This window comes from Engystomops pustulosus, chromosome 3 (assembly GCF_040894005.1).
Source record: "Engystomops pustulosus chromosome 3, aEngPut4.maternal, whole genome shotgun sequence".
Taxonomy (NCBI): domain Eukaryota; kingdom Metazoa; phylum Chordata; class Amphibia; order Anura; family Leptodactylidae; genus Engystomops; species Engystomops pustulosus.
The window spans coordinates 45968087-45992941 of record NC_092413.1 but is presented as its reverse complement, the minus strand read 5'-3'; the positions used below and the strand labels follow the sequence as shown (position 1 = coordinate 45992941).

Genomic DNA, 24855 nt, shown 5'->3' with positions numbered 1-24855 from the left:
CCAGAGCCCTTCTTCACATTAGCATAATTAAAGGGCATCTACCACCAGGATGAAGGGCCGTATGAAAATGAGCCTGAGGGGCTCCAAGCTCCATAGAGGTTAATGGAGCCTGGAGCCCCTCTGGCTCATTTGCATACAGTCTTTCATCCTAATGGTAATTATCCATTAAGTGTCAGTGATGGTAGATTTCCTTTAACTTAACTTTTTTTTTTTTTTTTTTTTTTAAATGTAACCTTCAACCAAGATATTCTGAAATGCAAGCGAATTCCTGCAGAGACAGGAATGAGGAGTTTCAAAGTGCCGCTGAAAGAGAATCCCTTCTGACGTACTATGAGTTTTCAAAAATCCATTTTATCACTCACACTCTCTCCGTTCACCTCAACATATCGTTTTGATCTTCATAAATAAAAAAAATAAAAAAAGTTATTTAAGCTTAACTAAATAAAAAAATAAATAGTGCACACGCCATGATAAATCCCACCCATGGTGTCACATTAAAGCTCACATCTGGCTTAAGTGTCTGTCAGCTACAGAGCCCAGACGGTTATTGGATTTTTATCTGCAGCTTACATTTCCAACTTGACTCATCTCAGGCAAAATATGACTCTTCTCAGTTTATTTTGGCAAGACTTTGGAGAAGATTCCACATAAAGAGGGAGCGCTAGAAATGACATTTCCTACCATACCTGAGGGGGATATTAATTTAATTCGTACAAATCTGGTAACAGTGTCACTTTAAGTGTAAGGTCTCTTGCCCACAAACTACTTTATCGTGCGATTGTTCTGACCGTCTCTTGTGCTATGCACATGTCTGATGCAATCCTGTCCAAGAAAACTGCAGTATGTAATACTGCGACACCAAGACAACACTTGGATGCAATGCAATAATACAAGGTAAGATTTTCATGGTCCATAGCTGAGTGTTTTGTGTCTTTATACTCTTCCTTATTTTTATTGGAGCCGCTGCTCACTGCGGTTGTATACAGTGGCATAACTAGAAGATGATGGGCCCCAGTGCAAAGTCTGTGCCAGGCCCCCGACTATAATGTATGGTTTATAGTACTAGTCTTCTCATATGATACCATAAGGCCCCCAAAACCTCTTGGGCCCTGATGCGACCGCAACCTCTGCACCCCCTTAAGTTACGCCCCTGGTTGTATATAAAACCTGCCCCTAACTACAGCTTTCCTTCTTCCTAGGCCTGAAACAGGCGTGCAAGCTGTGATTTGGTCTCAGTCCCCGGCACAGAAGCAGGAATTGCACCTACTCCAGGTCCGAGCACAGGCTAAAGCGCAGTTCTACGCCCGGCAGGACCTAGAAGAGAACTGAGCCAGGTGTACAATGTGCCTGGCAATGCGCCCATGCTGCTGGTTATCTTTCAAAGGGGTCCTGATAGATTTGGCGGGTGTCGGGGTGGGGGTTTGGATCATACACTTGCACATAATGCACCATCCCTGTGTTTCTACATACTAAAGAACCAAATTTAGGGACATCTGAAGAGACTCCCCACCTGTTGGATGGTAAAGGGTGGCGCCGGGACATTGAGCAGGAATAGCTAAAGCAGGTTCAGATGCAGGCTAAAGCTCAGTTCTATGCCGGGGGAGACCCGGCACATGATGCACACCCCCACCCAAGTTTCTACATGATATAGAACCAAATATAGGGACATCTGAAGGGGGACACACCTTGCAACTTCTAAAATTCATCATAGGCAAAATATGACTTTTTTCTGCTCACATTGAAATGACTTTGAAGGTAATTTCACATAAAAGAGGGAATTCTAGAAAGGAAGTTTCATACCTGACCTGAGAATAGCTCAATGGGGTAAAATCTGGTGGGATGTCAAAAATAATGTCACGTTATATATACAGTCATTCATTGTAAAAATCTATAAAAATTATTGGAAACTAAAAATGAAGGCCCATGTTTGCTTAATCTTGAAAAAGATTCATTGTATCATTAATAATTCAGAATAGATCTCTGAATGTTCAGTGATCCCATCCTGATTTCTATATATTAGGGTTAGATCACGATGATAAATTAGGCAGTGTCCTGAAACTGAGGCCATAAAGTCCCCCAGAAAAGCAGCAATTGCTCCATACGATGAAAAAGATCAAAGCAGATGTGAATCAGTGCAGCAGCGAAGAGCAGACAGAACCGAGGCCCCGCCCCCGTGCTAATGACGCCCCGCCCCTCCATAGGATGCAGATCAGCCTGATCTTTCCAGACCGCTAGATGGGTTAAGCAGACGTGTCCCTCCGTGCAGAGATGTGGACACGTAGCCTCCTTCAGGATCACGACACGGCAGATGTGTGGGGCAACCCTGACCCCTACCTGCCAATGCACAGGGATCTGCTCCCCTAATCCTGGCCAAGATAATATCACATCCACAACAGGAGGGAAGCGTCCAAAACTTTTCAAAAAGTTGAATAGAGCTCGAGATCAGTGCATTTTTTGGGATCTCCCCAAACTGACACGTAGAGGGAGCAGACACCACCCCCTCCCTGCTACATATGCCAAATCCATATCAAGCCTCAATATTACCGATCCCAAACTTTTTATAGGTTCTATTTCATTCATACCCGGCTCTTCCTATGTCCCCATCCAAATACGTGACAGCTGGGACTTTACATTGACATCGCTACAATACTGTTGGCTGGTACTTGTGGTTCTACTTCACACTGTGCTAACACATCGGCCGATTATTGTATTAGATTGTTGGCAATCAGTTCTGTAGACAGAGGTGATCGGGATAGGATATTGGGAGAATGGAAGAGATTTCTGCTAAATGATCAAGAGGAAATCAATTAAGATCGATGCAAACTCATCCATCAACGATTTTACTGATCGCTGGGAGAGAATTGCACGTGCGGTGTGTGGGCTGCTTGTCATGTGCCGGGGGTGCACGTACAAGCTGGCTGCTGTCACTTACCTGCTATGCTATGGAGCTGAGTGTCCTGGACAATGTGCTACCTGGAGCAGTGTCTCCCCTCTCTCTGAGCCGGCTCAGCCTCTCTACTGACTCTCTGGAGTCGTGGCACTTTTCTTTTCACTCCCTTTTTTTTTGTTCTCAATGAAACTTTATTGCACGAGTCAACGGACAAAGGTTCAATACGGTGACTTTTCACAATCCCTCAGAGTTGTACAATGTAATTAGTCACTACAGTATTTTATAAAGTAGATAAAACATAGATTTTCTTTCAAACTAAAAGAAAGCAGGAAGTCCTCATTATTTGTTGAATTAACAAATAATGAGGACTTGCTGAGACTTATAGAAGTGTTTAGAATAAATTTACAAACATAATTCACTTTTGAATGTCCTGCCATGTGCTTTCCTGTCATTAGACAAAACATTAAAATGGTTTAGTAGTTTGTAGTAGTAGTTAGGTTTTACATTTAATTGTTAACCCCTGTCCAAAGTCCAATCTGATCGGTGGGGGTTCAACTGCTGGGGTCCCCAATGATCACGTGAAAGGACTCTGCAGTCAAGCGTGTGTCCTGCGGTTCAGTCCCATGTCTAACACTGTTAGGATATTATGTGCACATGTTGAAGAGTGGCTTCGGGATTTACCCAAGCAGTAATCTTATATATCCCTTACGTCCCAGATTCGGAAAGACAGTCCCAGACTTCAGGCTCCATCATGCAGTAGACATGAACATATAATCCAGCACACCTCCAGCCCTTCCTTGTACGGAACCGGCACGGCACCCACCTTGTTCGAGAAGGTATAGGTCACAAATAAACAATTCGATGGTCCAGCCAAATTCCAAATGTCGATGATCTTTATTTCATTAAAATCTTTACATCCACAGTGCAATTCCACCTGGTGGGAAAAAGAATTGCACTGTGGATGTAAAGATTTTAATGAAATAAAGATCAACGACATTTGGAATTTGGCTGGACCATCGTATTGTTTATCCATCATGCAGTCCCTTATAGGAGAGGCTGCTTCCTCCGGATGCTTGAAAACAGTGATGTGCTATCAGCTGTCGTTCTCATCATTGAGCCCCTACTACTGTTGTGTGCAGCAGAGGCCAGCAGATGCTATGTGTTGATGTCATCATGCCTGCATGGCAGCAAAGAAGGAAGCAGGACTGCTGCGTGGGAATGGGGAGAGGTAAGTATTTTTTATTTTATTTTTAATCATAGAGCAAAAGGGAAAGGAGGGAAGGAGGCCACTATGTATGGATGAGCAGGGTGGACAAAATGTACATGCAGGAGGCAGGGCCACAAAATAAAGCTCCCAATCCTCACGGTTTGCAGCTGCTGTCCCGCCATCCCGGGTGGTTGGAAGGAATGTCCCTCTCTCCCCTGCATTGTGCCGCTTCCTCTTGGTCTCCTACATTATAACTATAGAGCAGCTGGAACATCTGGGCCAGGAAGAGAAAGGATCAGCCCATGCTACCTCCTCACATGTCTTATGGTGTCATGTGAGGAGGTAGCTCCTCCCCTCGTTTCCACACCAGGGGAGGAAGTGACGTCTGCGGGGAAGTGACAGAAAGTAAGTAACAGTGTTTTTTTTTTTTAATGACAGTGGGCCACAGGAGGAGGCTGGAGGACAGGGGGCCACAGTAAGAGGATTCTGGAAAACATGGGGCCGAAGGAGGAGGCTGGAGGATAGGAAAAGGATAGGAGACAGAATGAGGCTGAGGACAGGAGGCCACATTATGAGGGGTATGGTGAACAGGCGCCACACCATGTGAGAAAATGTGGGTGTAGGAGTACAGATAGTATTATGTATAAGTTTGGGGAGTTAAATAAAAGTGGAAAACCAAGTGTAAACGGAGGATAAAATAAAATAGGGTTTTTTTATGTTGCAGACTTGCATCAGGGGGTATTATTCAAGTCCATGGGGGGGTTGGCATTATACTTTGTGGGGGCCATTAAGGTTGAGATTATACTATGCTAGCGGGTGGGGCAACGGGCGTTGTTTAGAAAAAAAGGGAAAGGACTTTTCCCTCTTTCTCTTGCCCAAAAGTTGTGAGGTATGCCACAATATATGGAAGAGTGGTGCCACAGTTTATGGATGAGGGTGGGCTACAATATATGGAAAAGCAGGGATGACAAAATGTACATGAAGGAAGAGGGCTACAATGTCTGCTGAAGGAAGGTCCAGAATGTATGGAGAAGGTGGGCCGAGCGTTGTGCTTTGCAATTTTCATGCCTCTACATTTAATTAGTGAGAATAGGCACATTATCTGGGGTCCAAGCAGTTAGAGCCTCCCAGAACAGATTATACCCTATCTTGTGAATAGGTTAACAATCAAAGTCGAGCAAAGAAACAGGAATAACGATCCATTAAAATCTTTGTCTATTTTCAACATATTAAAAATGGCAGTTGCAGCACATAGCTCTCAGCATAACAACCAACGCGTTTCGACAGAAAATGTCTTTATCAAGGTCTGGTTACACACAAGTGGTAGGGCAGGTGAGTAAAAAAAACACACCCATTTTTAACCCTCCGTTACATAGATAAAATCATAAAAGAAATTCTCTTATCAAATTGCTCCCCAAATACATTTATATACATAGTACATCAATAGGAATACAGAAGAGAATGCATATCACAAAAATGTGTCAGTAACAGTGTAATAAATCCTTCTTAGATTAATACCCTCCGGTTGGTGTGTTTGTAGCATGAAGATCCAGAAGGATTCACAACTAAATAACTTTTTTTCTTGATCTCTCTCTAAACACTTTTTCAATTCCTTGCCTGAAAAATGTACGGCTATCCTAAGGGTGATGCCACACGTGGCGTTTTGAACGAGTTTTGGGCCCGTTTTTAAGCAGTCCGTCAAAAACACATGTGTTAAAAATGCATGAGTTTTTGACAAGTTTGACCAATTATCTTAATTCAAACCTGTCAAAAACTGATGCGTTTTCAAAAAACGCATGCGTTTTTTAATGCATGCATTTTTGTCGGACTGCTAAAAAACGGGCCCAAAACTCATTCAAAACGCCATGTGTGGAATGTGTTTCACAGCTGCTTACACTTCTAAATATGGAGAAAAACAGATTCATACCATCCAAAAGCATGGTAAACATACAAAAACGCTTAAAACGTTTAAAAAACGGTCCAAGAGCTGTGCAAGAATACACCATGTGCCAGCACCCTAATTGTGGACATTGCAAAAGTGTCTAGAAAGAGCTGAAACATTTACTTTCTGGTTAGTAACATCTGAAAGATGCCTTCTGATACAAACCTTTAATGGACCTGCAGAACATATTGCTTATTGCAGAGCATGTTACTAAATAAACTACAACTTACAATTAATGTAAGTTTTTATTGGATAAGTATTGCCTGTAGTACATGATCTAAAAGAAGTACTTCTGTTAGTGTGGCTGCTCTCGTATAGCCACACTTTTACGAGCCTTTTGAATGTAAAGTAAAGGCACTGATCACACTGGGAGTAGTTAGCTCCGTTGTGGTGGTGGCACACGTGGCGTTTTGAACCCGTTTTTAGGCCGTTTTTAGTCATGCGTTTTCAGATCGTGAAAAACGCACACGTTTTTGAATACACATCAGTTTTTGTCCCGGAAAAAGCCTTGCCAGTGAAACCCTGGGTCGGGCGGACATGAAAGCTAGCATCCCGTTATGTGACTTGTGATATGCGCATTTTTAATTGACTCTTGTGAGTATGATGAACTTAAATAAATTTTAACTTTGTTGGAATGTACCACACCATCTGCCTGCATATTTTCTTCCAGCTACAATATAATTAAAAGAGGATAATGAAAGTGCGAAGGTGCTAGTCTGAATGGTGACATACTTTCGGCAGGAGAAACTAAGGATTATTGCCGTTCATCGGTGGTTAAAGATGGAATAACGAGGGAGAAGAAATTGGGAGCTCCGGTCATAGTGAAATATTTTTCTCTATTTCTTTGGAATTTTGCTGTATTGTCTGGAATATGAAGTCATGAAGGTAACCCCGACCACTATCTCCTTGATGTTTTTTGTCTCTTCTGAAATTCTCTTACAGGAACATTGCACAATCAACTTATATGCTCTGTAAAATTGTGTGGTAGTTTAATTCCTTTCTGATAGTCGGTTTTTCAGGGATACTGCTTCCTGAGAAGTAGACATTGTAGACCATATGTTAGGCTACAAGTCCGTGACACACAAAAGAACAGAAAATGTAATCCAACGTGTGAAATGATCATCTCTGCTCCAATGACGCTGTGCAATGTTGGAAGATTTTCTACCTCAATGGGGCACATTTAATAAGCTCTGTGCGCCAGTTTCTGTCGGACTTTGCAAGTGATATTCAGTGCAAACTTCTTGCACAGGTATTTTGGTCGCACGTGATCGGTTTGTGGCTGCACTATTCTTCATGCAACACAAATTTCTGCACTGAATGGGGCTTTCTGGGGCTCAGTCGGACCGTGCACCAGATTTAAAATGCAAAGTCCAACAGAAGTGTATGGCATGGCCCATGTTAAAGGTGCACCAAAAAACCTTGGTGCGCTCTATCAGAGCAGTGCAGTGGGAGCCAGATTCATGAAGACAGCACCAGAAATCCTGAATCTGGCGCCCTTTGCAAACTCCACAGGCACACTGCTCATAGTGCACACTGCACTGTTCTTAGTAAGAGGGCCAATGTGGACAAATTTCCTGGTCCCTCTAGTCTAGTAATATAGAGCAGTGTGGACCTGCAATTCACATGTGAATCCAATGGTCTTATGGTCTTCCAAAGGGTTCACAGGTAACTGCAAAAGGGAATGGACTGCTTAGGAGGTAACAATTTCCATTGTGCCTTAAAGGGATGAAAACTGGCCCACCGAATTTACTATGGCCTGAGCCAGAATACCAGTGCAGATTAAACCAGGCAGGTACTGTGACGCACCAGTCTTATTATATTCCCCCCAGTGTATATATCAGTTGCTAAGACTAACTTACATATGTTGGGCCACATCCAGTCTGATATTGGGGACCTTTTCTATGGATATCTTAGCAATACTTTTTTCCTTAAACAATATGCATCTACATTTGTTCACTTTAACCAGAAGACAATGCTCTTATTTGAATACAATGTATACCTAGAACCTAATGAGCAACATTGTAAAATTTGCAGACCATTGACTGAAACCTGAACCATCTGACAACCATCTGCTGAAATGCAGCAAATCTTGGTTGACAATCAGATGTTGTTACATGCAGTCTGTTACTTTTCATAAGTTTTCCAGAATGACCGATTCTGACAGGTTTCATGCCGTCCTCTCCGAATTTGGATGTCCTCTACTATAAAATCTGCCTTTACAAATCTGTGGAAGCACTGAAGACTTCAGATACTTCCCATATACAAATAAAAGAGGAGACAGTTTAGCAGAGCTATAGTGGTAACAGGGGTACAAGCCAAAGCAGCTTCTATGTGGCCCGCAGTGTCAGGGGGCCCTGGCATCTGACCTGACTCACTAAAGACTTCAGAATGAGCACTATTATATACATGTTATGCTGCACATTGCACTGCATAGTGGGGAAAATCTACTAAGAATGTGGGAAGCTGCACTAAAAGTGTTCGGCCCGTGTATAATGCTCATTGCTACAGATCCACTAAGAACATGCACCAGAAATCATCAATGTGTGTTGTATGTCTGTATACGGTACTGTATGTATGTGTGTATTTGTGATATGTACATGCTCTATAAGTGTGTGCATATGTGCTGTGTATATGGCACTGTATGTATGTGTGTATATATGGTCTGTATATATTGTGTGTATGCTTATGCTCTGTGTATATGGTGTATAATACTGTATGTATGTTTATTCTGTATGTGTGTATATGATGTATGCCTGTATATAGTACTGTGTGTATATGTGTTTATATGGTGTCTATATACTGTATGTTAGTTAATACTGTATGTTGTGTATATACTGTATATGGTACTATATGTATGTGTGTATATATGGTTTGTCTATACTGTATGTATGTTTATGCTGTATGTGTGTATATGGCATGTTTATACTGTATACCTGTGTGTATATGTAGCATGTATACACTGTATGTATAATAAAATGATGTATATATACTTTCTAAGGCATTTAAGGTGCTAAAATGTGCAACACCCTCGTCGAGGCAAGGCAGAGGAGTGTTTGCGAATACGTCCCACCATGTAGCTTGCAGCCTGTGTAGGGTCTGATCAGCCCCACAGCATGTCACTACATAACACTAGATAACACAGATGAGTACTGCAGTGGTAGACCCTGCCTGGTAAGGCAGGAGTTAATTGTTTCCTGTGATGTAATATGTGTCAGCCAATCACCTATGTTCCACTCTGTTTCTGTGAGCTGAGATGTAATTGGAGGAGTAGCCACCACCTGACCAGTGGGGAGTAACAAAACCCCTGGCCAGGAATGTTCTAGAGAGCAGTTAGCTGAGCAGTAGCTCAGAAGCAGACTGGAGTTACTCCAGTATAGACTCTGCGGAGTCTGTGCAGCTAGCATACCAGACCAGAGCAGGAAGAGTCTAGCCCCTGCCTGAAGAGTGGAGCTAATAGCTAGTATAGTGAGGAAAGGGGTATCATCCTACCTTTAAGGGTGATACCTGAAGCAACCCAGGACAAGCTGATGCATCCTTTTAGGACACAGCTATCTCCCAGCCTGCCATTGCATCCAGGCTGATGATCTAGATCCTGTGGCTCCCTCCAACTGCATCTCAGCACTCCACCATTTTGTTAAGGCACGTTGCTGCGGTTCCTGTCGGTTCCAATAAAGAACTGTAAGTTGTTTTTGTTCAACCTCTGCCTCCGTCTGGTCCCTGCTACTACGGCTGCCATCATCACAGGCACCCTGTCCACTACACAGAGACTTATACTCTAGACACCAAAGGGTCGCCCCAGGGAGAAGCGCTATAGCAGCCTCTCCCTCATCATTTCTTGCCAACACCACCCTGCTGGAGACCTGCCAGGATGTAGGACAGCCCTCCGGTTCCTCATACCAAGCACCGTGACACTAGCGTGCCTAGGCCGCAACCACCAGCCACTCAGGTACTGCGGGCCCCAGCTGTCTCCAGGCCCCGAGAAAAGGCTAGGCCCCGGTGGGGGATGTTGCAAATGCAAAGGTAGTGATAAGGTGTTACAGGATTAGAAAAATACATTTTGTAAAAAGCAGATAAAGGCAGCAAAAATAGAGGCTCAGAGAAATATTGCCAAGGAGAGCAAAATTTATTTTTGGAGTATAGAAATGATAAGAAACAAAAGATGGAGAGTCTGGGCCCTCTGAAGAATAACCTGGGGGTCATGGTGGAAGGAGATGAGAATAGGGCTAATCTGCTGAAAGTCACCTTCTCAAGTGTCTTTACCCAGAAAAATTCCCTGGTGGAAGAAATGATGAGGAATAATGTAAATTCTCTTTGGAATGTCAACAGTTTAAACCAGGAAGAGGTATGGCAAATCACCGGGGCCAGATGGCATACACCCCTGGGTTTTGCATGAACTATGTACCGTGATAGACGGACCGTTCTTTTTAATATATGATGGTTCCCTGAGGACTGTTTCTGTTGCACAGGACTGGCACATAGCAAATGTGGTACCAATATAAAAAAGGATTAAAAAGCGATCCTAGAAACTACAGACCTGTGAGTCTAACTTCTGTTGTGGGGAAAATATTTGAAGGATTTGTTAGAGATGTTATCCTGGAGTATCTCACTGTGAATAACCATACAGCCCAGCATCAGCATGGGTTTAGAGGGATCGGTCCTGTCACACTAATCTGATTGGCTTCTATGAGGAGGTAAGTTCCAGACTGGACCTGGGGGAGGCTGTAGATGTTGTATATTTGGACTTTTCCAAGGCATTTGACACAATACAGCATAAAACCTTGGTATATAAAATGAGACTACTGGTACTAAGGGAAAATCTGTTTATTTGGGTAAGTAATTGGCTTTGGGATAGAAAACAGACGGTCATCGTTAACCCCTTAACGCTCTGCGCCATAGCTCTACGGCGCAGAGGTATAAGGAGTGTATGAAGAGGGCTCACGGGCTGAGTCCTCTTCATTCTGCATATTGCAGAAAACCCCCACCGCTAATAACCGCGGTCGGTTGCCATGGTAGCCTCGGGTCTTCGTTTGACCCGAGGATACATGGCTTCTGCATATCCATTACAATGAGCCTGTGTATAGTGTGCAAAAATGCCATATATTGCAATACAGAAGTATTGTAGTATATGGTAGGAACGATCTGACCATCTAGGGTTAATGTACCCTAAATGGTCTAAAAAACAGTGGAAAAAAAAAGAAAAAAAAAGTTTAAAAAAGAAAAAAAATTAATAAAATATTAAAAGTTCAAATCACCCCCCTTTCCCTAGAATGGATATAAAACATAATAAAGAGTAAAAATCACAAACATATTAGGTATCGCCGCGTCCCAAAACGCCCGATCTATCAAAATATAAAAACGGTTACGGCCGGCGGTGACCTCCAAGGCGGGAAATGGCGCCCAAATGTCCAAAATGCGACTTTTACACCTTTTTATATCACATAAAAAATTAAATAAAAAATGATCAAAATGTCACACAGACCTCAAAATGGTAGCAATGAAAACGTTGCATCATTTCGCAAAAAATGACACCTCACACATCTCCGTGCACCAAAGTATGAAAAAATTATGGCAAATTTTTTTTTTTCTTTTTTGTACACATTCATTTAATTTTTGAAAATGTATTAAAACACAATAAAACCTGTATAAATTTGGTATCACCGCGATCGCACCGAACCAAAGAATAAAGCTGAGGTGTTATTTTGAGTGCACAGTCAAAGTCGAAAAAACTGAGCCCACAAGAATGTGACGCACGTGCGTTTTTTTTTCAGTTTTTCCACATTTGGAATTTTTTTTCAGCTTCGCAGTACACGGCATGTTAAAATAAATAACATTACGGGAAAGTAAAATTTGGTGCGCACAAAATAAGCCCTCACACAGGTCTGTACACGTAAAAATGTAAAAGTTATGGATTTTTGAAGTTGGAGAGCGAGAAATGAGCGGAAAAACCCTGCGTCCTTAAGGGGTTAATGGTACATTCTTATATTGTGTTGACATATCTAGGAGGTGGTAACACGGATCAGTATTGGGGCCACTTCTTTTTAATATTTAAATAAATTAATACTTTAATAAAAATGCCCATAAGTACCAAAACTTATAAAGAGACATATAATGCACAAAAAGTCAAAATCATAACACAAACCCCACATATAAAGTATCACAGCATCCGTAACAACCCGTAGAATAAAATTAAATAATTATTGAACCCGTACAATGAACGCCGTAAAAACAAACGGTTAAAAAAACGCCCAAAATTATTATTTTTATTTATTTAATCACACAAAAAAATGCAATAAAAAGTGATCAAAAACATATGTACTCCAGAATGATACTGTTGCAAAGTACAACATGTCACACAAAAAAAACAAGCAATCAACCAGCTCCGTAGCCAAAAAAGTAAAAATGTCATGCCACTTTATAACACACTTATTACAGATTACCATTGTGAACCATAAGACATAGTAATGTCATGTACATTAGGAGGTTAGTCAGTAACTACAGTACTGATCAGACAGAAGTCATTTACATTTGACTATCTACTCCTTTGGGTGCAAAATTGAATGACAACTTCTCCTTTCCATGACCCATTACTTTTGTTTTTATTGAAAATTTTTATCATTTATCATAGGAGTTAAACCTGTTCTAGTTAGAAAACAATTAGAGTTCAGCTTTAATTTTATAAACAGCTGTGGGGAAATGAAACCTGAGCTCTGATTGGTTGCCATTGGAAACAGTTCTGCTACCAGAGACTTCTGATAAATTTCCCCCAATGAGTGTAAAGGCATGAAAAACAGTGAGGCCTATACTAAATAAAAAGCTGTAGATGTTTTTTTTTCTCCAAGATGGAGGCTAATGAAACTAAAAGTCAGCAAAACTTTGAATAGAAAGAGAAAAGGGCAGTACAGTGGCTTAGTGGATAGCACTAAAGCCTTGCAGCGCCGGGGACCTGTCCTCCGGTTTCCTCCCATACTCCAAAACATACTGGTAGGATGATTAGATTGTGAGCCCCATTGGGGACATGGAATGATCTGGCAAGCTCTGTGCAGCGCTGCGTAATCTGTGTGCGCTATATAAATAAAAGAATTATTATTAAGTGCATATTCAGGTGAGACATGAAATGGTAATGTGCAAGGTGCTCACCTTTTACCAAACAGAACATGATATATAATTGAAACATACCTCCCAACTTTTGAGCAAGAGAAAGAGGGACACAAAGCCCCTCCCCCTTTTCTAAGCCACGCCCATTGTCCCACCCACAGGCTTAGTATAATATCTACCTTGATGGTGCCCCCATGGTACAACGCCCCTTAATTTGGCCCCCCCTTCCCGTGGACCAATATAATATCCCCCTAATGCACCTCTGCAACATGTAAAACATATAAGACCCCTCTTTCATTTTATTCTGCCTTTACATTTGGTTTGGAACTTTTATTTATCTCCCCAAACTTACACATAATACTATCTGTACCCCTACCCCCACCCCTCCTCATATGGTGTGGTCCCTGTTCTCTATCCTCCTCATTCTGTGCCCTTCTGTCCTCCATCCTCCTCCTCCTGTAGCCTCCAGCCTCCTCCTGTAGTCTCCTGTCCCCCAGCCTCCTCCTGTAGTCTCCTGTCCTCCAGCCTCCTCCTGTAGTCTCCTGTCCCCCAGCCTCCTCCTGTAGTCTCCTGTCCTCCAGCCTCCACCTGTAGTCTCCTGTCCTCCAGCCTCCTCCTGTAGCCTCCTGTCCTCCAGCCTCCTCCTGTAGCCTCCTGTCCTCCAGCCTCCTCCTGTAGCCTCCTGTCCTCCAGCCTCCTCCTGTAGCCTCCTGTCCTCCATCCTCCTCCTGTAGTCTCCTGTCCTCCATCCTCCTCCTGTAGCCCCCTGTCCTCCAGCCTCCTCCTGTAGCCTCCTGTCCTCCATCCTCCTCCTGTAGCCTCCTGTCCTCCAGCCTCCCCCTGTAGCCCCCTGTCCTCCAGCCTCCTCCTGTAGCCTGCTGTCCTCCAGCCTCCTCATGTAGCCCCCTGTCCTCCAGCCTCCTCCTGTAGCCCCTTGTCCTCCAGCCTCCTCCTCCTCCTGTCACCCAGCCTCCTCCTGTCCTCCAGCCTCTTCCAGCCTCCTCCTCCTGTACCCCAGTCTCCTCCAGCATCATTCTGTCCCCCAGCCTCCTCCACTTGTACCCCAGTCTCCTCCAGCATCATTCTGTCCCCCAGCCTCCTCCTCCTGTACGCCAGCTTCCTCCAGCATCATTCTGTCCTCCAGCCTCCTCCTCCTGTACCCCAGCCTCCTCCTGTAGCCTCCTGTCCTCCAGCCTCCTCCTGTAGCCCCCTGTCCTCCAGCCTCCTCCTGTAGCCCCTTGTCCTCCAGCCTCCTCCTCCTCCTGTCCCCCAGCCTCCTCCTGTCCTCCAGCCTCCTCCAGCCTCCTCCTCCTCCTGTCCCCCAGCCTCCTCCTCCTGTACCCCAGTCTCCTCCAGCATCATTCTGTCCCCCAGCCTCCTCCTCCTGTACCCCAGCCTCCTCCAGCATCATTCTGTCCTCCAGCCTCCTCCACCTGTACCCCAGTCTCCTCCAGCATGATTCTGTGCCCCCTAGCCTCCTCCTCCTGTACCCCAGCCTCCTCCAGCATCATTCTGTCCTCCAGCCTCCTCCTCCTGTACCCCAGCCTCCTCCAGCATCATTCTGTCCTCCAGCCTCCTCCGCCTGTACCCCAGCCTCTTCCAGCATCATCCTGTCCTCCAGCTTTTCCCCCAGCCTCCCCCTCCTGTACCCCAGCCTCCTCTAGCATCATCCTGTCCCCCAGCCTCCTCCAGTTTCCTCCTCCTGTCCCCAAGGATACCAAAATTATAGGTTTTATAATGATTTGATACTTTTACAAAAATTAAAACCTCCTCTGCATTTTGCCATCTTCTGATGCTAATAACTTTTTCATACTTCAGTGTACGGAGCTGTGTTTGGTGTCATTTCTTGTGAGATCAGATGACATGTTCAATGTTAACACTTTTAGGACAGAACGGCCTTTTGAACGCTTTTTATTACATCTTTTATATTTTGCAAAATGGCAAAAAAGTGTCATTTTTCACTTTGGCCACTATTTTCCGCTATTTTTTGGGTTTAAACTCTGGGAATAACCGTTATTATATTTTGATAGATTTCAGACACGGGGGAGAGGAGCATGCAACCATCAGAGTGACACCCCCTTCCCCCTGGCAGGGCAGCGGTCACTGGTTCCGCTAGCGTCGTGTTTTGCCTCGGCCCGATCACATATGCATTTCCAGAGACACGCATGCGATCGGGTTATCGATTGCATCAGTTTCCCAGGAGCATTTGTGATCGAAAAGAGGTCCCCCTGTGCGTTAGCGGTGCGTTATGAACGCGACGCTAGCAGAACGTGTGACCGCGGCCTCAGGGGTTACCCCCAACACATTGTAGGAATCTCCGATCGCGGGCGTTAGTGATCTGGCACCGGCTCCGTTTAGCAGCCGCTGACAAAAGCAGGATGTAATACTAAGTCACCCTGCAGCAAGTCCTTGCCGCTCGTGTACTACATCCAATGTTGGAAAGGGTTTAACCCCTTCAGGACTCAGTCTATTTTGGCCTCAAGGACGCGGCTCCACTTTTAAGAAGTTTGTTAACCCTTTAGGTGTTTTATAGGAGTTAAAACTAAATGGAGGTGCAGTCTGCAAATTGAAATATTTTTTCACAATACACTCATTTTGGGTGGAAAATCCAACATTTACAATGGATTAAATGAAAAAAGGCTCCACAATCGTCGCCACGATTATGAAAATACCTCATTTATATAGATTTTTTTTCCCGATTTTTACTGAATAAAAAGTAATTTGGCGAAAATGTTGTTAATTTTGGCATCACCGTCTTTTCATAGGCATAACTTTTTTATTTTTCGCCTCACAAATCTGTTTAAGGGCTTATTCTTTGCGAGAAGGATTGTTCTTTTTAGTGTCTTATTTTAGAGTGCATAACATTTTTTAAATCACTTTTTAGAGCATTTTTTATAGGCTATTAATTAAAAATTATCTTTTTTTATAGCGTTTTTTTATGGGGTTCACTTTGCGGATCTGATAACGATTCTGTTTTATTATGCAGATTGTTACGGACGCAGCGATACCAAATATGTGGGGTTTTTGTGTATTTTATTCAATTGTACTGAATAAAAACTAATTTGGAGAAAATCTTGTACATTTTAGCATCACCATCTTTTCATATGCATAACTTTTTTTATTTTTTTTCGGCTGACAAATCTGGTTAAAGGGCACCTACCACCACAAATCTACCTATAAAGGTAGATCGGGTGGTAGGTGCATCAATGGGACGTGAGGATAGCCCTTTTAAGGGCTAATCCTCACGTCCCCTCACTTTTTTGGTAACTTTTATTCCACATATATTTAAATTTACTTATGCGGCTACCGGGGCGTGGAGTAGCCGCATATGAGATTACATGAGGCGGCTGCTCCACGCCCCGGTACCCACTTTACCCCTCCTACTCACCCATCTTCGGCGCGCAGCTCCGCATAGCTGCGCGCCCTGGTCCGGCGACCCTGCCGTCTGCGCATGCGCAGAAGAGCAGGCCCGCGCCTGTTTCGGAGCAGTGACCGCGCAGGCGCAGGCCTGCTCTTCTGCGCATGCGCAGACGGCAGGGTCGCCGGACGAGGGCGCGCAGCTATTCGGAGCTGCGCGCCGAAGATGGGTGAGTAGGAGGGGTAAAGTGGGTACCGGGGCGTGGAGTAGCCGCCTCATGTAATCTCATATGCGGCTACTCCACGCCCCGGTAGCCGCATAAGTAAATTTAAATATATGTGGAATAAAAGTTACCAAAAAAGTGAGGGGACGTGAGGATTAGCCCTTAAAAGGGCTATCCTCACGTCCCATTGATGCACCTACCACTCGATCTACCTTTATAGGTAGATTTGTGGTGGTAGGTTTCCTTTAAGGGCTTATTTTTTGTGGGAAGAGTTGTTCTTTTTAGTGGTCTTGTTTTAGAGTGCAGAACATTTTTTTATCACTTTTTAGAGCATTTTTTTTAAAAGGTATTAAAAATTATCTTTTTTTTGGAAAGTTTTTTGCGCTTTTTTCTCCGGCGTTTACCGTGCAGGTCCAGTAACGATTCTTTTTTTACAGATTGTTACATACCAAATATGTGTATGTGTGTGTGTGTGTGTGGGGGGTTGTGTTTTTGTGTGTTTTATACTTTATTAAGTGTTTTTATGGGAAAGTGACATTTTAGGGGCTTATATTTTCATGTATTTATTTTTTATTTATTCTAATGTGTAAACTTTAGTGTTTTTACTTTTTCATACTTGAACTTGAACCAGTGATGTTCTGATCGCTGGTTCAAGTCCAATACACTGCTCTACAATACTTCTTCATTGTAGAGCAGTGTAAACTGTCTTCCATGGAGATTGTGCAGCCCCAGTGCACTTGGCAGTCCTCGGGGCTGCCCAGAAGAGGAACACCCTTACACGCCGTGATCATGCATGACCGCGGCGTGTAAGGGGTTAACACCCGCGATCGGAGTCGGCTCTGATCGCGGGTGTTACAGCGCGGTGTCAGCTGTGATAGACAGCTGCCAGCCGCAGCTTCTGGTGCCGGCTCTGTTCTTGAGCCGGGGCCAGAAGCGGGACGCTATACTACGTCCCGGTGCGCTAAGTATCTAGCCACAGGGACGTGGTATAACGTCCAGGTGCGCCTAGGGGTTAATAGCTCACTGATGGCTATATCCCTCTTGGTGTGGAGAAGGGAAAAATAATCGCAATGTCTGGCGATTCACAAGACATTGCGATTATTTCAGGGCTTGTATGTCACAAAGCTGCCATACAAGCCCTGATAGATGTGTCCTGTCACACAGCACACACAGCTACAGGTCAGTGTGGGGGTCAGGCTGTGTCCTACCTCATCCCTGCTGTGCAGATTCTCCTAATGGACGTCTGTAGCCTCTGGAGGGGGGCACATCACACAGGCTGCCCCCCTCCACCTCCACAGCTTCAGGAGCAGAGGGTCTCCGGGTCACACAGCAGCCGCTCTCCAGGAGACCCTCCTGAAGATTCCTCCTCAGACATCGTGGCAGCACATACAGGAGGGGAGGAGGGGCCGTGCTGTGCTCTGCGGTGCTGGGAGCTCACGATCTCCAGGTGACACTTCTCCCCCCTGTTGAATCCTCCTCACACATCCCACGGCAGCTCACACAGGGGGAGGGGTGGCCCGGGGGGAGGAGAAGGAGGGGCAGTGCTCTGCTGTGTTGTGAGTTCTGACTTCACAGCCTCCGCGCTGCCTCCTCTGTCTCTGCAGCCGGTGTGTCCCGGGACCAGGAGACGGGACTCAGTCTCTTGGCCCGGGACAATGCAGAGAAAACCGTGACAACCTCCCGGGGCGGCGGGACACAGCTAAAAAACCGTGAAAGTCCCGCCGAAACCGGGATGGTTGGGAGGTATGTTCAAATAGGGCTTTCAATACCCCAGAAAATTGTATATTAAACATCCATATGAGCATTGGTGCACAATAAAGATGATGCTCTGTCTCCCTTCTGAAACAGTGTTGCCTAAACAGGACCTTTGGAGCACTCAAAGGTCCTGAAAGTTTTTACCAATGTGAGATCCCCTTCCTATTCACAATTACAATAATAAATAATAAATCTTGCCCCCACAGTGTCCCTGCATTAGCCAATAGTTATGCTGGTAACCCCGTTAGCCAAAAGACAAAGTGTCCCCACAGTATCGAATATGGTAAAAGTGCCCCCAGATTATTCAATAGTCACAGTGTCCACACAGTAGCCAAAAGTCACAGTGCCATCACTGTAACCATAAATTGCAGTAGTAGTAGTTGCACAGAGTCACAAACACAACAGGTCAAAGGTCTACACATGGGGGGACATTCATTATATGTCGGCATATGATGTAAGTCTCCCCCTTTATCTCCATCTCCTGATTTTTACAGCCGCCATGCAATTCTACCCCAGGTCCTGCATGGAATAGAAATGTTCTATTACCTGCAACTGTTCAGGCCTGAACAGTCGCAGGCAGGGGAATAACTAGTAAAGGTAGTGCCCCATAGCAGGCTTCTGAATGGGGCCCCTTCCCGTTTGAAAAAATGCATATTACATTGCCCTGAGTGGGGGAGGCTGCAGTGATTTGTGGAACTTTCTCCCATTGCATCTCTGGAGCTCAGCTTCAGCAATCTTGGGGTTCTTCTGTACCTCTCTCACCAAGGCTCTTCTCTCACGATTGCTTAGTTTGGCTGGACGGCCAGGTCAAGGAAGAGTTGTGGTCATCTCAGACTTCCATTTAAGGATTATGGAGGCCACTGTGCTCTTAGGAAGCTCCTTAGACATCATGATTCTCATGTGCTCTGACATGCACTTTGAGCTGTGAGGTCTTAAAGAGACAGGTATGTGCCTTTCCTAATCAAGTCCAATCAGTTTAATTAAACACAGTTGGACTCCAATGAAGGAGTAAAAGCATCTCAATAGGATCAGAAGGAAATGGACAGCATGTGTTAGTGTAACAGCAAAAGGTTTGCAATACTCATGACCATGTGATATTACAGTTTTTCTGGTTTAATAAATTGGCAAAAATATCTTCATTTCTGGGGGGGGTTTTGTCAAAAAATTTCTGGCATAGGGTATATCTTTATTGTACATAGGGAACTTTATAAAGGCCTCAGTTCTGTTGCTGTTGCAAAACCATAGCAGCAGCAGTCCAGTGGCCCAGAAACAGTTCACAATAGAAGCAGAGCTCTTGAGCAACCCGCAATGTAAGAAAATTGACCAATAAAATGGCTACAGGCAAGTCATGACAAGGGGGGGAAACTTTGACTGTGAGGAGGAGCCCTCTGACTACTGGCAACTGGGGGGGGACACTATGGCTATTGGTTGCTGGGTACACACTGTGATAATATTAGCTACTTTTGAGGTACCATTAATATACTGATTACTGTGGGGGCCTTGTGACTATATTTGGCTATCGTTGGAGCATTGTTACTATACTATTCTATTACCTACTGAGGAGGCATTGTTATTATATTGGCTACTGTGGGGGACCTGTGACATGGTGGCTACTGTGGGGACACTGTTACTATATTGTGTACTGTGCAGAACTGTTACTATTTTGTCCCACAGTAGGTGGGCGCTGTTAGTGTATTGGCTGCTGTAGGGGTGATGTAACCCTAACTATATTTTCTACTGTGGTGACATAATAGTGATCACTATGAGGGCAGCAGAACAGTATAATCCTGGAGGAGATGATGATGATGTAAGGAGACTAAAATGTTGCTAAATCTGCAGAGATTATTTGTTGGTGGAAGGAGCTGGCATAGATGTGGAAGAATGAATGAGAAATTCTCTGAGACATCATCTGTGGGTCGCCAGATTTATAGAAAGTGCTGGTATTACCCATTACAATTACAATTCTGCACCATCTCCTGCTCCTATGAGAAGGAATAAATAAAGACAGTCTTATACCAAGTCAGATTTATTATTTAACATCAGATAATGTGATTAATCTTGTTCAGCATAAGGCTGTCTGATTCTGATTGGTTCTGATCCTGTATTTATGTTGTAATCTTGGATTTAGTAATGTATCTACTGTACATACTCAAGTATAAGCCAACCTGAGTATAAGCCAAGTCCCCTAATTTTGCCACAAAAACTGTGAAAACCTATACACTTGAGTATAAGCCTAGTGTGGAAAATGCATTGGTCACAGCCTCCCCCAGTATATAGCTAGCCAGCATATGCCCCCCCCAGTATATAACCACCAGCCCCCTCCCCGAATATATAGCCAGGACCTGTCCCCTAGTATATAGCCAGCCCCTGCCCCCCAGTATATAGCCTGCCAGTTTATATCCCCCCAGGATATAGCCAGCCCCTGCCCCAGTAAATAGCTAGCAGCCCCTGCGCCCCAGTATATAGGCAACCCCTGCCCTATTATACAGGAAGCCCCCTCCCCATTATACAGGCAGTCCCTTGCCCCATTATAAAGGCAGCCCTGTCTTACAGCCAGCCCCCTGCCCGTTACACATCCCTCCCCCCGCCCCGTTATACAGCCGTCCCCCACCCCTTTATATAGACAGTTCATTAAAAAAACTAAGTGAATACTCACCTTTCCGGCGCCCCTGTAGGTCTTCTGTTTGATCTCTCTGTCAGCAGCAGGTACATGCGGCACACAGCACTGATGTCAGCAACCGCCACTGACATCAGAGTGTGTGCCTGACGAACAGAAGACGTGCAGGGGCGCCAGGAAAGGTCGAAGGACTCGAGTATAAGCACATTTTTTTTGTGTTGAAAAGCTCGGTTTATACTTAAGTATATACGGTATTTATTAATCTGGGTTGCAGCGTTGTTTCTATGTACTAATCTTGGTTCTGGTCCAGTAAATATGTATTATTTTTGGTTATGGTCCTTTAGCTAAGTAGTTATCTTGATACTGTATGTATATTTTTATGATTTATCTGTACCTATGTATTAAGTTTGGTTCCAGTAACATATCTATGTAGTAAGAGGTCCGGCTTTTCTAGTGTACAGTGCGGCAGTGTTTGTTAGTGTTATCGGATGTTTCCGATAACGCTAGTAGTGTAACACTGCTGCCTCTGTTTTAGCACTAGTAGCTGCTTACTTTAGCAAACTAGTGCTGTTTTTATAGGTGACCGGTCCTCTTAAAGGAAACCTACCACTTGAAGTGGCAGGTATAAGAAGGAACTACCGAGCACCAGCTCAGGGTGAGCTGGTGCCAGAGCTTATTTTTGTTAGTGTTTTAAACCGCAGTATCGCGGTTTAAAACACTTTTTAAACTGTATGGCCGAAGCTGCTTCGGCGCAGGGAGGTACGCGCTCGGCGCACCATGCGCGCGACCGTGCACGCGGCTACATAGGAAGTGAATGAGAGCCGCGGGCACGCATGGTGCGCCGAGCGCGTACCTCCCTGCGCCGAAGCAGCTTCGGCCATAAAGTTTAAAAAGTGTTTTAAACGGCGATACTGCGGTTTAAAACACTAACAAAAATAAGCTTCGGCACCAGCTCACCATGAGCTGGTGCTCGGTAGTTCCCTCTTATACCTGCCACTTCAAGTGGTAGTTTTCCTTTAAGTGATTTTTTTAAAGAAAAGTTAATATTGAATAACATTGCGAAATAAGAAAATATAAATAAACATGGTGTCATGAAAATAAAATTGAAGAATTTAAAGGGGGGATTATCTTCCCCGAAGGAGTAAATCAAATTTAGTTGGTGCTCCAAATGGTCACCACCTAAAAGTACTACTTGTTTTGTAAAAAAAAAAAAAAAACTTAATTCAGCAACATACATGGAAAATAACAAAAATTATAGATTTTCTAACTTGCCATAAAGAAAAGTAAAAGATTTGCTTTGTCCTGGAGGCCATCCTATAAGGGTTAATGGTGCTCTATGAACAGGGCCGGTTCCAGCACTGGGCATACCAGGGCAAGTGCCCAGGCCGAGAGCTGCTGGAGGGGGGCCCATATATGGCTGTACATAAGAAATCCATGGGGGTAAGGGGGGGCTGTATATAATGAATCCATAGGGGATGAGGGGGGCTTTATATAAAATAACCATTAGGGGGCTGTTTGGAAAGATAGACTAGGGAATATTTTAGGGAACAGGAGACTGTTTAGGTTTCTGAAATTTTAATGCCGCCACATGAGTTCACTACAAAGGGGCCCACTAAGGCTCTGTCACCCAGGGGCCTTCCGAAATCTGAAGCCGACCTGGTCTATAAATAGTAATAATAATACACAACTAGAGTAAGGACAAGTTTGGATGGAGCAGTGGATATGTATAGTATACACACTTTCAATCCTTGCAGATTTTATGAGGGTAATGGAAAGAGCTGAGTGGATTGAGGAGGAATTTGAATGCAGCGATAGAGAGAACTCTGACTGAGGTTTCCAGTGAGAACTTGGAGGCCAAATGACATGATTTTATTAGTATAAATTATATAGCAAAAATTATAGAGCCCCTTCCAGTGAGTACCCCTGGAAAACTGTGGCCAGTTTTAAAATAATAAAACTAATACTTACCTGCAGATGCTGTGCCTGCCACTTGTCAATGAAGTCAATCGCTGTTCTGGGGGGTCTTCCACTGGCAGCGTCTTCTTTCCAGGGACGCAGATGGCTTTATCACGCAATGCCTGTGATCACCCACATTTAACATAGCAACACACCGCCCCCACTCAGGAACCTAGCATGCCGCCTGAGGCGGGATACTCATCTCATCTCATGGCAGATGCAGCCCTGGGTCTAGCAAAACTAAAACCAGCACTGGACTGGATGTGAACTAAACACTTATAGGAGACTCTGTTCAAGGTGATTGGAGCAATAATCTATCAGTTGACCGTTGCTGGACCAGAGCATACTGCAGGAGGGTAAGGGTGTGGTACAACAAACTCACTCAGCAAGCTTAGTGCGTGTTCACACAGGGAATAATAATAATAATAATTCTTTATTTATATAGCGCACACAGATTACGCAGCGCTGCACAAGCATGGCAAATTGGTCCCTGTCCCCATGGGGCTCACAATCTAAACAACCTAACAGTATGTTTTGGAGTGTGGGAGGAAACCGGAGTACCCGCGCAAACACGGAGAGAACATACAAACTCTTTGCAGATGTTGACCTGGGTGGGATTCGAACCCAGGACCCCAGTGCTGCAAGGCAGAAGTGCTACTCACTCAGCCACCGTGCTGCCCATTAAATGTAAAACAGAAAGAGAAAGTTAGTGCCACCTAAGCTGCCTTCTGGGAACGGAGTCAGACAGTAGGTGTTCTCCTTAAGGAGAGATTGCCTATTAAGGCCACTTTAAAGGAGTGTGGAGACTTAAAGCCATAGATGCTCCACTAGGGAATTCTGGGAAGAATGCAAATAAGTTTTCCAAGGTGTTAAATGGAAAACAATGCCTCCTTTTGCTACCTTGAAAGGCAGCCCCCTTAACATCAAGTATGACTTACAAGAAGTCTAAAAACATGGTGTGGGATTAAGCCAAACCAGTATATCTATTCCATAAGGAACAGACTCCCAACTGTAGACAGCACTGTTTCCACAGCCAAATCAGTTCCCTACCCTGAACTGAGGAGACCCAATCAGGTCGAAACAGTGCTGTCTACAGTTGGGAGTCTGGTCCTTATGGAATAGATATACTGGTTTGGCTTAATCCCACACCATGTTTTTAGACTTCTTGTAGGTCTTGGTGTTAAGGGGGCTGCCTTTCAAGGTAGCAAAAGGAGGCATTGTTTTCCATTTAACACCTTGGAAAACTTATTTGCATTCTTCTGGGAACAGAGGAAATCTTTGGCATGGATGTTACACTGTGGGAGCACAGTTACAATTTGAGGTGCTATGTCTGCAGAATTACTATGGAGGCACTGCCTGTTACCATTGGAGCCTCTATGGCATTAGAATAACTATTAGGTTTGGTTCACACCTGGTTTCAAATCCATTGTAAGGATGTGTCAGGGGATTCCTTATGTACCTTTATTCCACTTTCCGTTCTTTCTCGCCTCTCTCTCTGATTAAATGTTTGTCTGTCCACTCTGTTATAATGTTTTCGGGTGTTTACGTTGCACACACCTTTCCTCTGTTAACCCCTTTCTGTCTAAGCCATTTTAGGGCCTTAGGACCAGGCCTGATTTTTAACATTTGCCCTGTGTCATTATAGAAGGTTATACCTTTGTAATACTTTAACATATCCAGGGGATTTTGAGATTGTTTTCTCATCATACATTGTACTTTAAAGTACCGTAATAGAAACATTTTGATATCTTTTGTGTTTAGTTATGAAAAAAAAATAAATTTGGCAAAAATTTCTAAAACATATTCATTTTC

The 24855-nt window shown here is 44.1% G+C and overlaps 1 protein-coding gene across 6 annotated transcripts in view; it reads right to left on the bottom strand.

Annotated features, from left to right (window-relative positions):
• RRBP1 (ribosome binding protein 1) overlaps window positions 1-18065 on the bottom strand; it is a 52529-nt gene extending 34464 nt beyond the window's left edge. For 4 of the 6 annotated variants that reach the window (XM_072140662.1, XM_072140668.1, XM_072140666.1 and 1 more), the window contains exon 1: window positions 2933-3060. The gene's annotated coding sequence lies outside the window, so the exon portion shown is untranslated. Of the gene's footprint in view, window positions 1-2582; window positions 2822-2932; window positions 3061-17923 lie in introns of those variants that run through there. The other 2 variants (XM_072140665.1, XM_072140664.1) reach the window with 2 other exon arrangements.
• Window positions 18066-24855: the final 6790 nt, after the last annotated feature.